We start from the raw sequence: 12,853 nt of genomic DNA on the forward strand, positions 1-12,853 counted from the left end.
TTGGGGGAGGATAAAAAAAACTTCAAACTTTGAAACAAAACGCCGGATCAGAATCAATACAACACTAACGAACAAACCTATTTTTAAGAGCTTCTTGGCATTTGGAGAGTCTTAGAAAAATCTGTCACTACTCAGAGCAATTCATAAAACATACGTTTCCAGTGCCCCCCTCCTTTTTTTCCCCCCTTTAGAAGAGTCTCAACTCAAAAGTACAACATAAACTTTTACAATTTAGTGTAACTGTCGGCTGGAAAATCTCTGCTGCAGGAACAGAGCTGTAAGGAGGTGGGGCAGGGGTGTCAACCTTGAGAATGTGGCCCAGGTCCCATCTACAGAAGGCTTTGGGTCTTCCTATAACCACAAAGGCCCTGGCAGGAACAGGACAGGAGAGAATGGTATGAGAAATCATCACTGGCCAGATCAGCTTTGGCAGATGAAAGCTCCAGAGAGCCAAGTGGTCTGACCCAGGGGAGGTCAGCCAAGTTAGGAAGGTGCTGGCAGGTTTAAGCAAAGGCTAGTAGGCAGAAGAAGGGGGCTTACAGTAGTCAAGTATAAAGACCCACCTCCTCTCCTGGTAAATCACAGAAGGCCTGAAGAGGCTGAGAAGCAGGGGCCTGAAGTCAGACCAACCCAATGAGGTCAGGAAGGGCCTAGCCGAAAAGAACCTACGCTGTGTACCCATCCTGAGGCTACTTGCACAAGGAAGGCCACATGGCTCTCCATCGAAACTCTGTAGGCTAAGCCCAGACCCCACATCTGAGGGGCCGCTCTGCCTTCCTATGCCTCAACCTCTACAAAAGTCCTCCAAACACTTTCCAGGGTCATCTTTCCAAAGACGAATCTGAGGACACCACTCTACTGACTAAAAACCTTCCGTGACTCCCATAGTCTGAGGACTGCAAATTCCCTGGGATGATATACAAGATCTTCCTTACTCTGCCTCAGAACAGATGACTTTCCCTCTGCCCTCCCCCACCTCTCTACACCTAGCCTTCGGGCACACTAAAAGACTGTTGATTTTCCGAACAAATGTCTTTCCAAGAGCTGTCTTGGTTCTCTCGTATACCTTATACCCTTCCTTTTCCCTTTGCCCGGAGAAGCTTCACCCTGTGAACTCCAGCTCTGAAAAGCTGTCAGGAGGAAGCCTCCTGTCTCCTCAGTTTCTCTTCAGCCCCCTGGCACACCACACAGCTCCACCGCCTCCACTACGCTTTTTAATTAAATGCAGATGGATCTTACGGATCTTTATATCCCAATACGCAGTGCACATGCTCCATAAATTCTGAAGGAAGGAAGGAGCAAACAATCCAAGGAACTAAGAAACAACCCAGTTGCGGTCCATCCAGACAAGGAGTGGCTCTGTGAGAACCAGGGAAGGGTAGCGAACGCACCCAGGCTAGTGAGCGCAGCGTGGTGACAGAGAGTCTGGGCAGGGGACAGCAGGCACCTGGCAGGCCTCCAGGCCCAGGCAGACAGCATTCTGACGGAGGCTCTAAGTGCCTGCAGGTTCGAAATCGTAAAACAAAGTCAGGGAAACCCTGGCACCGTTAATGAAGGTTTAGTTCCATCCTGGTTCTGAAGTCCTTAGGTTTTCGTAGTTTTTAATGATTCTGACAGGATGCTGTGTGTTCTCGAAGCAGTAAGTGATGAGGGTTTGGGGGAAGGGCAGGGAGACGGGGAGGAAAGTGAACACCCCAAGAAATGAGAACCTGACAGAAGAAAAGCATACAGGGGCTGGATTCAGGTCGTCCCCGGACTGCTTCAGCTCAGTCACAGAAGGCTCGTATCTGAAAGAGGAAGCAGGAAGAAGGAAGAGGGAACTGTGCTACAGGCCCAAGACTCGAAACCAGTGATGATGCTGAGAACACAGAGGTCTGTCCCCACCACTGCGTCCGGCTGCCAGGGTCCCTCCTGCTTATTTCCTGTTGTATCAAGACACCAGCGTACCTCAGATGTAGATCATTCTTGTACCAGATTCCGCAGGTCCTTCTCTTCATCAAGCAAAACTTTCAACACTTGCTGATTTTATATGCTCAAAATTTTAGTAGCAGTTAAAATCCAATTTTCACCTCAGATTCCTAGAATGTTTTATTTGGTAGGGTAAGAATAAATCATCTCTCTCTACCAGGCCTCAGAAAAGGTACAAGGTTTTCATTACAGGATTCGGGCTGCTTTATCCCATGGCTTTGTTTTTGCAGGTCCAAGGCCAAGAGCAGCACAAACCATCCAAATCGATTAAATAAATGACGGTGTAGGTGGTACCACGAAACTGTGTGTTCTTCTCAAAATTGGGCCTGCACAAGATAATAACAGGCTGCAAGGCATGAAGTCGGGCTTCTGACAAGGCACAAAGTCTCACACATGCCCTCTGAGGTAGTTAATCATGAAGAGGCTTCCCCGTGAGCCAGAAAAGTCCTGAGAGATCTAATGTGGGCTAATGTGGGCTCTCACACAAGAGACTACACCTACCACCATGAAGTCTTACTTGGATGTAAGAAGTGGCCAGAGGAAAAAGAAGGAGGAAGAGGAGCTTTTCTCCTCCACACTGAAGGTCACACTGGAGAGACTCACAAAGAATAGGAGGAATTAGCATTCAGAATGCCCTTCTCTCTGAGTAGCGGATTCTGCTTCTTCATGAGACGCCATCACAAGGGCCCAACACTGGCTCTGCCTAACTGCATTTTTATGCCCACATTGAGGTGATTTTTGACAAGTGAGAAACACAAATGGAATTTCTCCTCAGTGTCTCATTCACCACATCTTCAGAGAAAGCCTATCTCTCATTTCAAGTACTTATACTTACGTATAAGTAACCCAGAAGAAATAGGCTAAAAAACTTACAACCCATATTTAGTTATCTCAAGCCAGAAAAAAAAAAAAATCTCTCCCGTCAAATAAGCATTGTGCTGGAGCTCCTCGAAAAGCTCACCCACCCTCCGGCTGCACACCGGGGACACTGTTGCTCCACACGTCCCTGTTAGGGTTGGGCAACTGCGTGACCCCCCTAGAGCAGCAAGCAGAACAGTGCTGTTCTGACAACCAAGTCCTGTGAGCGTTAAGCAAAGAAAGGAGAGGCGAGACTGGTGTGACCGGGATGACAGGGTTCAGATACACTCAACAAGCTGGTGGCCCGAAGCCAGGTGCAGGAGGAAGGGATGAGCAGGACTAAAGGCCACAGATCACAAGAAGAGAGGATTTACGTCATCCAGCAGGAAACCATTTCCACAGCGAACACTCCTCAGTGATGGAAGAGGCGGACAGCTTCCCTGGGAGCAGAAGCTGGGGGACCACCTGACAGGAATGTCCAGGACACAAAGTGAGTGACTTCTATGGTTTCTGCCAGGTCAGGGGTTCTGTGTTCAATACCTATCGGTAGGTCACAGTACTTGATTTAGAGAAGGCAAACTACAAGACGCCGGAGCCAACCTCAAGAACTTCTGTTGCTCTCTCAACTGTGTTCAAGACTGTATCTGGGTAGATACACTCCTAACCATCTTTTTCAAGTCTCACTTCCTCCCTCACATCAGTCTCTCCAGAGATGCTCACCCCAGACTGAGCTTCCTCCTACAGGACTTACGTAAACTAGACAGAAAAGAGAAAAACAAACAGAGCAACGCCCAGCCCCAATCCACCAGTGCGCTGGCCATGATTCTGAGAAGACTGAGTGCAAGAAAACAATTCAGCGACCTTTCCTCCCTTCCTGTGTCAGCGCTCCGCCCCAGAAGGTAAAACTATTCAAGAATTGTTACAACGGCTCCATGAATAGCCACGTTTTACCTTTTACAACACAAAATTATCACACGTGATGGCGCAAAAACCTTTCATTTTTAAAGCAGTTGTTAAGAATAAACAGATTGTGGAATAATGTACTTTTCTAAATCTTGGCCTGCTTGAGAAAACTTCAGATTTCAACCTCGGTTTTGAGGTGCTACCAAGGATGGCGTTTTCTTGAGATTCGAAGTTAAGCTGTGATTGCAGGTTTTTCAGATCTCCCTATAAACACCTGAGCAGGCATGATAGTTCAAAACTTACCATTTGGCAACGAAGGGCTGTCATTTTTGTCAATTAAAAACTCACCACTGGAGATGCTTCAGAGATGAATGGTAATTTGAGGAGGTTGTGATAAATATTGGAGCATGGCTTCATACAATTTAATTTTCAAGCCTTAAAATCACTAGCACCAACAGTATCCTCATTCTGAGAGTGTTTGTTGTGTTGTGCCAGGTTCTGGGGAAGGAAGATCCAGCAGTGGGTAGAAGACGATGGTGCTGGATTATAATTAGTAAACCCGGACCTAGATCCCTACTCTCTCTCTCATGAGCAGTGAGATGTTCACCAGACTGTCCAGCCTCTCTGGGCTAATAATGGGACAAAGGGACAATAATCCCAACAGCCAAGGATTGTGGTGAGAGTAAATGATGTGTGTCTGAGAAGGGCTGCCCTATCCCTGCAGCCCCCGTGCAGGGACTGGGAGAAAGTGACCCTTAAGATATGTTCTGCATCAGGACACAGCATTCAATAAACACAGCATGGGCTGAATCCCTGTCTGCCCTCTCAGCTGGTGTCCTATGTTGAGTACAACTTATAAAATGTTCAATAGCTGGCCATCTGTTAGCTTCCTAGCATACAATCATTAAGACAGTTCAGATGGGGCGCCTGGGTGGCTCAGTTGTTAGGCAGCTGCCTTTGGCTTGGGTTATGATCCCGAGGTCCTGAGATCGAGTCCTGCATCGCGATCCCTGTTTGGTGCAGAGCCCGTTTCTCCCTCTCCCACTGCCTCTGCTTGAGCTCCCTGTCTCACTGTATCTTTCTCTGTCAAATAAATAAATAAATAAAATCTTTAAAAAATTAAATAAAATAAAACACTTTAGATTACTCCACTAGTAAAATGGCCACTCAATGGAGATGGCCACCATGTCAAAGACCTACTATTTAGCTTTCCTATTAAAACATTTAAAAATGACAATCTGAAAATACTCTTGGGAATTATCCATTATCACACGTACAGAACTCGTTTTACTTTGCGATCAGGAACCATGCTACAATGAAGCATAAATTACTGAGTTTAAATAAAGAATGTTTTCCCAAAGAGAAAAAGGCACTGGAGCCAAAAAAACAAATAACAGCTTAAAATGTTAAAGTGATACAGATTTTTTAAATGCACTATAGTAAAACATGAAAGAACAGAGAAGGCTGACTCACTGCAACTCTTGCAAGAGGATGCAGGACTGTATTTAGGCAAGAGCCGAAGCGAGGCAGTGACTCAACCGCTGGACTGGAGAGACAGATTCCAAAGAGATGTAGCAGCTCTGGCTGAGCCCAGGACTGACCACCGACTGGGAGAGGACCCAGAGGCAGGTGGGTGGGAGGGGAAGGGCGGAGGAAGGCAGGCCAAAGACGGAGGAATGGAGAGAGTGGGTGGGGAAAGTCAGAGAATGAGATAGAGCTGAGCCATGGAGAATTCTCCAAATTTGGGATTCAGTTTGTGGTTAGGTACCAAAATTAATCAGGAGATAGTTCCCTTCCCCGAAGTAAGAAGTTGTGGGCTGCTTCCAGTGAATATATGGCATCTTTGAAGTGATGACAAACACAGAAATACTGATAAAGAGGAGGAGAGGGGCGCCTTGGTGGCTCAGTGGGTTAAGCAACTGCCTTCGGCTCGCGTCATGATCATCCAGTACATCAGGCTCTCTGCTCAGCAGGGAACCTGCTTCCCCCTCTCTCTCTGCCTGCCTCTCGGCCTGTTTGTGCTCTCTCTGTGTCAAATAAATAAAATCTTAAAAAAAAAAAAAGAGGAGGCGGAAGAGGAGGAAAAAATTGTTTTTATTTAAGTACAGTTTTCTACATCTGAAACTCTCCCTCAAGAGTAAAAAAAAAATTATCAACATAGAGTATATTATTCATGGGGGGGTGGGGAATAAATTATATCTAAAGTCAATAAGAACAGTTATCAGAGGACCAAAAAAACCAAAATTGGATAATTATTAAAGGCCCATTCACAATACTTCTCCTCCAGGAAAGAGCACAAGGGAGGGTTTTGTTTTGTTTTTTTAAAGATTTTATTTATTCATTTGAGACAGAGAACATAAGCCGGGTGAGGGGCCTCCCTTCCAGCGGAGCAGGGAGCCCGAAGTGGGGCTCGATCCTGGGACTCCAGGATCATGACTTGAGCCGAAGGCAGACACTTAACTGTCTGAGCCACCCAGGTGTCCCACAAGGGAGTTTTTAAGTTCAGCACAAAACGAGCTCTTCCCCAACAAATGCTATCCCCCACAAAACACACACCCAGGCATCTACATGTCCATTAGAACTGGTCCTCTCTGAAGGTGAAATTGACCTTTTCACACAATCACAGTCCCTGTGGACCAAGTGAGAAGTCGTGTGAAGATGACTGAACCAGAGTAAATGGTAACAGCATAGCTTTTTTTTTTTTTTAAGATTTTATTTATTTATTTGACAGAGACAGATCACTAGTAGACAGAGAGGCAGGCAGAGACAGAGAGAAGAGGAAGCAGGCTCCCCGCCAAGCAGAGAACCCAATGTGGGACTCGATCCCAGGACCCTGAGATCATGACCTGAGCCGAAGGCAGAGGCTTTAACCCACTGAGCCACCCAGGCGCCCCAAGAGCACAGCTTTTGAGGTTGGACCAAAACGGGCGGGTGCTGGTTGACTTGACCAGTTACCACATGTATTATTACCATGGACAAAACTCTCAGCCTCCCACTGCCGATGTCCTCCTCTATAAAACATAACTAAAAAATGCCCATTTTCACAGAGCTCTCAAGAGGAGTGAGCCATTACCTATGAGACAGTTAGATGGCCAGCATGCACAAGGCTCACAGTGTTAGATCCCTTTCTCTAGGCCTAGAAACCAGGGTTGATGTAACAAAGGACTAAGTAACTTAACAATTATTCAGTATGTGATGTCCCAGATTCAGTTTCTCAAGAAAAGAGATATAAAAATAATTTAGATATAGAACTATGAAAAGAAAAAGAAGATATTCCATAAATTTTGCTAAAAATGTTGTTGAGGTCTTCACAAAAGTGCACGTTTGTGAACCACTTCAGATTATTCTTATTTCTGGCTGGTGAAAAACAATAAATGCCTAGAGAATAAATGCTGTAGAAGATTTTTAATTGTAGGGACTTCATTTTAATTCTCCTCAGGAAACACAGCATGATGTCACTGAATCACCGTAATTCAACCAGTTAATATCAACGTTCCAGCAGCAAATTTCATTTTGGGGACATCGAGATCCTTTCGGTCACCCACCATGTCTTGGTGCCGGAAGATCAAGACCATGAAGCCAAAACAGCAGAGCCTACTCTGCACCTCTTGCCCACAAGCACCCATGGTTTAGTCATAAAATACTGCAGAACATGGTACTCATGAAAATAGGTCCCAGAAAATCTATCTGTCCTTCTCGGTTCACCTCGTGTTATAGAGTGAATATGTGCCTCATCCCCCAAATCCCTATGTTGAAGCCCCGAGCTCTAATGTGATGACATGGGGAGGTGGGGCCTTTGGGAAGTAATGAGATTTACTTACTTTTTTCCATACTCACACAACTTTTATTATAGTATATTATTATAATTGCTCTACTTTATTATTGTTGTTATTGTTAATCTCTTACTATGCTTACTTCATTTATTCATTTTTAATTAGATTATTTTCAAAGTTTTATTTAAATTCTAGTTAGTTAACACACAGTGGAATATTGGTTTCAGGAGGAGAATTTAGTGAGTCATCACTTAACATATAACACCCAGTGCTCATCAGAAGTGGCATTTAGTGCCCTCCTTAATATCCATCACACACTGAGACCATCCCCTGTCCACCTTCCCTCTATCAACCCCGCTTGGTTCTCTGTAGGGGAAGTAATTAGGTTTAGATGAAGTCATGAGAGCGGAGCTGCCATGATGGGATTATTGTCCTTATTAGGAGGGGAATAAAGACCAGAGCACAGATTCCCTCTCTCTCTATCACGTGAGCACATCAAGAAGGTGGGTGTCTAGACACCAGGAAAAGAGCCCCACCAGGAACTGGATCTGTGAGCATCGTGATCTCAGACTTCCAATCTCCCCAACTGTAAGAGAGTAAGTTTTGGTTGTGTAAGCTTCCCAGACTACGGAATTTCATTATGGCAGCCTGAGCCGATTTATACAGATAGCAATGGTTTCTTATGAATATACCGTGTCCAAAAGAAATGGCCTAAGAGCCAAGAGGGACGAGTACAAAGAACACCAGAGTAGGAACCACAAAGCCTCAGTTCTAGTCCTCACCAGCCACAAAGTCAATACCAGATGTGAACCAAACTAATTCACTTCTCTGGACTTCAGCTCCCTCATTAATAAACTTTTAAGTATAGACTAACTGCTCATACTCAACGATGTGCCTACATTCTATGATTTTATAAAGGCTCCGTTGCAGAAGTAGAGAATAACCAGGGAGCTATGAGTGGCATGGTTTGCCATATCAGGGAAATCCTATGAAGGTCAGTGTTCCTTAAATGTCCCCTGCCTACCAGACTGATGCAGGACATTCTCTGATGCCGTGTGTTCGCCAGTCCTAACGACATGCCCTGACCGAGATCAGGGTGATCAGTGATGATCAGGATGAGTCTCCTCTTTTTCTTCTTAAGATTTTATTTATTTACTGACACAGAGAGAGAGATCACAAGTAGGCAGAGAGGCAGGCAGAGGGGGAAGGGGAAGCAGGCCCCGCACTGAGCAGAGAGCCCCATGCGGGGCTCGATCCCAGGACCCTGGGATCATGACCTGAGCCAAAGGCAGAGGCTTAACCCACTGAGCCACCCAGGCGGCCCTGGGTCTCCTCTTCTTGACCCTACTTCATGCTCACCCCTTTCCTGCGAGCCAGTACTCACACAAAAAAGGCAGCTCTGTCTTCCTGAAAATAGTGTCGGCTCTTAAACAGCTATTTTCTAGATTATAGTAATTATAGTGAATTACATTATGATTATCAAGAGGCAAAGTATCAGAAATCATTCAAGAGAGTCATGGAGATGTGGATTTTGCAATATTGTGAGCTGTGACCCATATAGAATCCATTATGATTTATCAACCCCCACTGCACGGGTCTCCTGTAAATTCTTCCACCTGTGCCGTTGAGATGTTCATCTCCACCCAGAGCTAGAAAAATCTCATTCCAACGTTCTGGCAGAAAACTGAGTTTTTCTGGCAAACAGAAGCTATACCCTCAGTACTCTAAATTTGGTTGAGGAATGTGAATCCCTTTTTTGGAAATCCTGGACTTCTCGTAAGAACCAGAATGAGGTCCCTGATGGGGAAAGTTTTAACTGTATATAATGGGGGGGGGGTTCATCCAAACTTCTGTCACAGTTCTTCTTTATTCCTATCATCAATCTTTTCCACTATGATATAAACACATCTCCACTCTGGCAAAGTGACTTTTACCCATCTTCCCAGCAAAACGGTGTTCCTGTAGCCTCCGGACCAATGGTGGCCCCAAACTAAACTGGAAAACCTCAGGAGAGCTCCTCAGTGTCCATGCACTACAACATTAAATATGCTTATTTCTACGTGCCAGTAAGAAAGAGGGTCCAAATATCGAAGCCTATCATCAATGCAACTACAGCAACATATTTGATCAACTTGTCCTAAAGGCCTGTTGTCATAAAGGAGAATATTGTACGGGGGAGCACTGGCAGGATAACAGGCATTGTCTCCTAAGAAGAGGAAAATTCTTAAATACTTCCAGATTTTCTAAAAGAACTTGTAAAAAAATTTGCTTTGGCTTGAGCAGAACATTCTTTATAGGCAAGGTTTTTTGTTGTTGTTGTTGTTGTTGTTGTTTTAAATCCACCCAGCTTTCTTTTATTAGAGTAATTAAAACAATTTAGGCATTTGGGGTATCTGATACAACCATAATCCTCTGATATTTCAGGCTATTGATTTTACAAAATATCTACTGTGACTAGGGCATTAACTGCTGGAAATGTACCCACATTGATTTCTGACAGTGTATTTGTTTAAAGCCTGCTGAAGCCAAACCATGGGCTTCAAGGAATTCCAGACAACTACTTTAGTTTATGAAACGGTCTTTTAAAAGTTACACGAAGGCAAACATGGTTTTAAAAGTAACATACAAAGGGAAGAAAAACTCTTAAGCATGAAACTTCTGATTCTGCTTGACATCGTTTCTAAAGAAACAATTAAATTTGGGCTATTTTCTCCAACTCTACAACGATTTAAGCCTTTCAACAGTTGTAATATATATGTATCTTGCTATTCGTACATTGTGAAAAGAATAAGTATTGTCATCATTATATTCTGACATCATAATTCCCATTAGCCTGTCCCTGCAGCAAAACAACACAAATCACATAGTAAATCCCTGCCCGCGATGCTGAGAACATGAAATTTATTCAAAGTTCCATTACCCAGGATGTGACTAAAAAGACAGACTCGTGTTGAGAGGGAAATAAAGATGGGCATCCAGGCATGGTTGTTGTTACCATGACAACCAGATCACTCCCAAAATGATGAACATAAACGCCTCTTTCCCCCCAATGCTTCTTTCTACAACTGTATTGAGGGAAATTTTCTATATTAAGCTTCAGTGCGTCTTAGGTTCTTTTTTGTTTATGTAGAGATACTGCAAGGAACAAAACACATTTTGGGTCTCATACCACTGTGCAAATTCTAACACGTGCCTCATCTGGTTACGCTCCCAGGTTTTCTGTGCCTTATCCAAGTACACAGAACTCAAAACTAATAATTACCTGTGGTTTGGTTGCAAATAGTGTAGAAAAACTGAATGCCACAAATCATATTAATAGGTTTCTTTAGTTCCCTGGGAGCAGGAAACCGGGTCTGTCTTGACCACACGCCACCGCTTGTGGCAGGAACATTCACTGCTCACCAAAGAACCACTTGTCCTAGCTTCCCCACATATGCCCGCTTCCTAACTACCATGGGTCAGCTCAGACTCCTGTTAACAAAACAGCAGAGAGCGGGGGGTTTAAATAACAGACGTGCATTTCTCACAGCTCTGCGGGCTTAAAGTAAGAGAATGGTCAGCTCTGGGGAGGTCTTTCTTCCTGGCTTATAAGAGGCTGCCCTCTTGCTGTGTCCACATATGGCAGAGAACGGGAGTCCTCGGGGATCACTTCTTAAAAGGACACTAATTCTGTCACCTCAAGGCTCCACCCCTACAATCTCACTGAATCTTAATGACCTCCTCATTGACTCCACCTCCAAATAAAGTCACGTTCGAGGTTGAGATTTCCACATACATTTTGGGAGGGCCACAAATGAGTCCACAGCCCCGATAGGCAGGGCTGAGTGACTCCTTCTGAACAAGGGTTGTAGGAAAAGGAGGGTCCCTTGCAGCACTTCTCCCCATTGTAGGAATTAAGGAGGCCACATATGGCCAATAGCGCAGCATTAAGGTGGTGGAAGCCCATCAGCTTGGCACTGGAAGGAGATCAAGCAGAGAGCTCTCTGCAAAATGCAAGCTTGTGTCATGTTAATTTCTGACGACAGGGCAACCTAGCCGAACCTAATAATGTATTTACTGACTATTTGTCTGTGCCCTGCACTGAGCTCAATTCCTAAAAGGCCCTCCCTTCACAAGAAGCACAGCCTTGTAGGGGAAAGAGGGTCGAAACGAACCATTTTAAGAGAATTACATTCAAAATAGTCTGATTGGATTCCAAATGCAGTGAGAGTTCAGGGAGGAGAGAGCAAACATGGGCCGGAGGACTGGAAGGCTTTCTGGAGGAGCCAACACCGGAGAGGAAGCTCTCAGGTCAGGCCAGATTTGGGAGATCGGTAGGTCTTGATATATTTTATATTGGCACAATTTGCTCTGTCCACAGATCTTGTGCATATGTAACTATCAGTGGCACGTAAGACCAGAAAAGAAGAAAGATGTCAAAATTACCACAATCGGAGGACTGCAGGACCAGAGGAGGCTGTGGTAGTCTTCTCAGCCAAAGTTATTTGAAAAAATGAAAAGCCTGAGGGCCAGAGGTAGGGCACGTTTGCAAAAAAATGGAGAAAGATCTACAGACGTGGAAACACCAACAGAGCTGGTCCCCACTTCTGAGCCTCTGTTTCACATAAGTAAATGGGAGACAAAAATGCCAACTTCGCCTTGTGTTTTAAAGGTCGAGTAAGGTTCTAAATGGCAATGTTGTCTATAAACTATCGATTTTATACAAACGCACTGTCTTACTAGGACGCCTGCTGCTAAGCCGCAGAACGCTCATACCATCTTCTGAACAACTCCGTTAAAGCCTGCACATTCTCTAAATCAGACCTCTTCAAAGTCTCATCTCGAAAGCATTGCTGTTTTTGTTCAAAACAGAGCTACTCTGTCTGGATTTCAGAATTCTCTTCAGGGCTGAAGACGCACATTTTAAATATCCTCCATGGTGCACATCCTTGCTTGCGGGAGGCTCAAGTGACCACTGGAAGGCTTCGATCTACTGACACTGTAGCAAATGAGTGAGGTGCATAGAGAGAGAGACTAATTTTCTTAGGCAGCTCATAAACCGATTTCTGAAACAGCAGCTTCAAAAGAGCTATGGCAAGTCTGTTTGTACGACAGCATCGCTAGAATAAAGACACAGTCTCATGAAAAAGACCTCAAGGAGACAGAATATTCTATCTCATATATACATTTTCTGATATATAAAAGGAAACAACAGGGGGGAAAAAATGGAAGGATGAGAAAGAAAAGGAAACCTGGACTATCATCACTGTAGGAGAAGAGGCAGGACAGCCGAGGGGAGACATTCTGTCATCTCTCAACCCAGGGCAATGTTGCTTTCTTCTCCACAAATTTATGGGTCAGATTCCAGAGGA

At 44.6% G+C, this 12,853-nt stretch overlaps 1 protein-coding gene across 4 annotated transcripts in view; it reads right to left on the bottom strand.

Annotated features, from left to right (window-relative positions):
- LTBP1 (latent transforming growth factor beta binding protein 1) overlaps positions 1–12,853 on the bottom strand; it is a gene marked incomplete at its 5' end in the record, with an annotated part of 397,053 nt that overhangs the window by 166,801 nt on the left and 217,399 nt on the right. The window lies entirely within an intron of this gene.

Source organism: Martes martes, assembly GCF_963455335.1.
Source record: "Martes martes genome assembly, chromosome: 9".
Lineage (NCBI taxonomy): Eukaryota > Metazoa > Chordata > Mammalia > Carnivora > Mustelidae > Martes > Martes martes.